Source organism: Alexandromys fortis, unplaced genomic scaffold, assembly GCF_014885135.2.
Source record: "Alexandromys fortis isolate MF-2015 unplaced genomic scaffold, M_Fortis_MF-2015_v1.1 scaffold_95, whole genome shotgun sequence".
Classification (NCBI taxonomy): domain Eukaryota; kingdom Metazoa; phylum Chordata; class Mammalia; order Rodentia; family Cricetidae; genus Alexandromys; species Alexandromys fortis.
In genome coordinates, this window is record NW_026067990.1 from 615674 (window position 1) to 620074 (window position 4401).

The 4401-nt window shown below is 38.9% G+C and overlaps 1 pseudogene; it reads left to right on the plus strand.

Moving 5' to 3' along the window:
* The first annotated feature begins 1919 nt into the window (after window positions 1-1919).
* On the plus strand, window positions 1920-3932 carry LOC126512127 (band 4.1-like protein 5; annotated as a pseudogene).
* The last annotated feature ends 469 nt before the right edge of the window (window positions 3933-4401 follow it).

The window sequence follows — 4401 nt, forward strand, 5'->3', positions numbered from 1 at the left end:
CCTCTTCTACCCACTTACCTACATCCATAAAAAATAAATAAAAATGAATAATACATACTATACTTTGTGCTATACACAGGTTGGATTTACAAATGCTTATAGAATTAAATAAAAGTATTTATTAGTGGTTAGTACCATAATGTACAAAATTAATGAATAAATGACAAAAAAGTTAAAAGTAAAAGACAAAAATATTAGAAATGATCCATTAATTCAGAAAACTTGAACTTCAGAAGGACAGATAACCCACTCTATTTGAAACACATTTCTACATAATAATATTAGTCTGTTTTCTGATATCACTTTCATTAAAGCATCTATTTTGTACATCTTTAAATATTAGCAAATACTTTATGGGTCCAGATCATTATCTGCACAATATGTAATTTTAATATTTACCTTACCCATCTGTAGATTTGCTAAAATATTTCAACGAGAAAATGTATGGATTGTCCATCTGTACATACTATAAGATGAGAAAATAGATACACAAATGAAAGGTAACATAGTATGGGTAATTATAATAGTGAAAAAAAGAGGTTGTTGAAATCACTATAGCCAGTATTATAATGCATTTATTAACAAATATACTGGCTGAATCATGTCTCACCTCCCAAAAGAAAAACATACCTACTCAGATTCTGGTTTGTGAATAAGGATTTTTCAGTTTTAAGTAAGATTTCTCCGATGACATTAATGTGGATTAGGATGTTTAGTGTAGGAAGTCCTTCTGTATATGTGTTTCTTTTATTGGTTAATAAAGAAGCTGCTTTTGGAAAGTGGCTTAACAGAAGATATATAAAGAGTAGTCAGAGTCAGGAAGAAGCCATGCAGCACCACCGGAGATAGATATTGGACAGAACTTTATCTAGTAAGCCACAAACATGTGACAATACACAGATTAATGGAGATGGGTTAGTCTATGATATAAAAGTTAGCCAGAAATATGCTTAAACTATTGGTCAAACAGTATTTCAGATAATACAAATTTCTGTGTGATTATTTCAGAAATCTTGGTAGCCAGGAAATGAACAAACAGCTTTCTCCCAACAGATGTTGGCAAGGAAAAATTAAAAAAAGCTTGGTTACAGTTGCCTAAATAAGAAAGCAGAAACAAAATTAGGAATGGGTATCGGAAATCTTAACTAGAGCCTTTAGGGGTGTGGCCATGCTTATCCTTTTACTGCAGGAATCTAATTTTAGATCTGTGAGATAATAAATTTGTTGTTATGCTATTTAGTCATGTTGCTTTAATATGTTGATTTTAAGTAACTAAGAGAATAAGTTTAGGTTTTGAAAATACATACTGACCCACGATAGAAATTATTATAGACTATCCAACTTGATACATTTTACTGAATTTTTCCATGACTTGTTTTCTGAGCCATGGCTTTATTCAGATCTTCAGGTCATGTCATAAATTATCATCAACTATGCTCAAATTCTTTCTACACAATACAACTGCTAAGTTAAATAAATTTGGTGCAATGTATTGCAATTCTTCATTGAAGTCAGTGTTTGTTGGAAATTAGAACAGCTGTCATTGAACAAAAAGCTCAATTCAGAGTTAGAAAATACAGCACTTACTGAAACTGTGGTGCTACGTATATTTCAGTGCTATAGCACTTAACCATCATCATCAAGACTTTGCTTTCATCCATAACCCAACCAAAAAAAAAAAAAAGTAAGGAAAAACAATAAAAAAAAACACTATGAATTGAAGAATGTCACTTGTATTATTTTGGCCTTCTTTTCATCACATAGTAAATGGAATTAGTTTTATGTGCAGGATAAAGAATGGATAAAGAGGACCCGTCCTCCCGTCGGGCTGGCTGGGCATCTGTCCCCAAGGGTCGTGCACGCCTGTCGTTGTGGTCTCGATCGCTACACGATCTTCACATCCCAGTAAAGTAGCAGAAATGCTGAGCTCCCTGAGAAGAACGCTTGGCAGCCGGTCTATGCGTAAACATGCTGAGAGGGAGCGACTCCGAGAGCCACAGCGTGCTGCCACACACATTTCTGCAGCTGGAGATGCCAAGTCCATCATCACATGCATGGTGTCCCTTCTGGATGGTACAGATGTTAATGTGGACTTGCCGGAAAAAGGCAAAGGACAGGAGCTGTTCGATCAAATTATGTATCACCTGGACTTGATTGAAAGTGACTATTTTGGTCTGAGATTCATGGATTCAGCCCAAGTAGCTCGTTGGTTGGATGGTACAAAAAGCATCAAAAAGCAAATAAAAATTGGTTCATCCTATTGTCTTCATCTTCGGGTTAAGTTTTATTCCTCGGAACCAAACAATCTTCGTGAGAAGCTAACCCGGTATTTATTTGTTCTGCAGTTAAAACAAGAATGTTAACCTTCATCAGGCGATGAAAGGAGACAGAGACAGAGACCCACATTGCGGCACCGGACTGAAATCTCAAGGTCCAAATCAGGAGCAGAAGGAGAGAGAGCGAGCATGAGCAAGGAACTCAGGACCGCAAGGGGTACACCCACCCACTGAGACAATGGGGATGTTCTATCGGGAACTCACCAAGGCCAGCTGGCCCAGGTCTGAAAAATCATGGGATAAAACCAGTCTCGCTGAACATAGCGGATAAGGAGGACTACTGAGAACTCAAGAACAATGGCAATGGGTTTTTGATCTTACTGCACGTATTGGCTTTGTGGGAGCCTAGGCAGTTTGGATGCTCACCTTACTAGACCTGGATGGAGGTGGGTGGTCCTAGGACTTCCTACAGGTCAGGGAACCCTGATTGCTCTTTGGGCTGATGAGGGAGGGGGACTTGATGGGGGGGGGGGAGGGAAATGGGAGGCCGTGGCGGGGAGGAGGCAGAAATCTTTAATAAATAAATAAAAAAATATTCTCAATGGGAAATTAGAGTGTCCTTTTGATACAGCCGTTCAGTTGGCCACTTTTAATCTGCAAGCTGAGCTTGGCAACTATGATCTCGCTGAACATAGTCCTGAACTTGTCTCCGAGTTCAGATTTCTGCCCGATCAGACCGAAGAGATGGAGCTGGCTATTTTTGAGTAATGGAAGGAATACAGAGGTCAGACTCCAGCACAAGCTGAAACCAATTATCTGAATAAAGCCAAATGGCTAGAAATGTATGGAGTTGATATGCACGTGGTCAAGGCTAGAGATGGAAATGACTGTAGCTTAGGACTTACTCCAACAAGAGTCCTTGTTTTTGAAGGAGAAACCAAAATCGGCTTATTTTTCTGGCCCAAGATAACCAGATTGGATTTTAAGAAGAATAAATTAACTCTGGTGGTTGTGGAAGATGACGATCAGGGTAAAGAACAAGAGCACACCTTTGTATTTAGACTGCATCATCCAAAGGCCTGCAAACACTTATGGAAATGTGCAGTGGAGCACCATGTCTTCTTCCGTCTCCGAAGACCTGTCCAAAAGTGTTCTCAATGATCGGGATTCATTCGACTAGGATCACGACTTAGATATAGTGGAAAAATTAATATCAGACCACAAAATCTAACAAAACAAGAAGATCGACCTCCTTTGAAAGAAGGCCCAGCAAGCAATACTCCCGGCAGACCCTACAGATGAAAGCAAGCATAACAAAACCTGAAGATCTTGGTGTTCATAATACTTCAACCCAGAAAAATGACTCCCAACAGGCTAGGGGTGTGAGGTCTCCTGTGCCTGTGATCCCTTCCTCAATATCTGGTCCTATGCTGGTGGAAATAGAGAATCTTCCGCAGAATTCTGCAGCAAACCAACAGGACAGGAAAAAAATTCCAAACATTTTTACGTTGGGAGTGGCCCAGCCACAACAGGGACAGGCTCTCTGCTACCAGTGACTGCTGTCAGCAAGGTGGAAACCAGTGGAGCACAAGGGCCTTGTCCCCACCCCAGATGGTAAACTGTCGGTTGTCATCCTCCCACATGTCAACTGAGTAGACAGAATTTAAAAAATAAGATGCAAGAAAGCACACCCAAAGGAGCCATGATCAGTCATGGTGTCCCAGCCTTTTGTGGTGCTGTATTAATACCATTTTCACATACTGCATTCTAAAGTGACCCATGCCTTAGTTTCCCTAAGAACCTATAGTTGTAATAAAACTTTACTATACTTTATTTTTAATAAACATATTTTGTTACCACAGGTCTAGAAACTGCAATAACGGTCTGATTTGTGTAGAGATAAGACTGAATGGTTACACTACTAGCTAGTGGTTATACTAAATACAAAATGGAAAACTTTCTTTGCCTGTAACTTTTTTCTTTCTCATTGAAAATCCTTGACAAATCACTCAGGTATGTAACACCTTCCTAATCTGGCCTTACATAGCCTTAAAATAAAGTTCTGAAGTTAAAAGGATACCATTTTGAGATAAGTTGCATATATTCCACACTTTTAGTCTTTTTT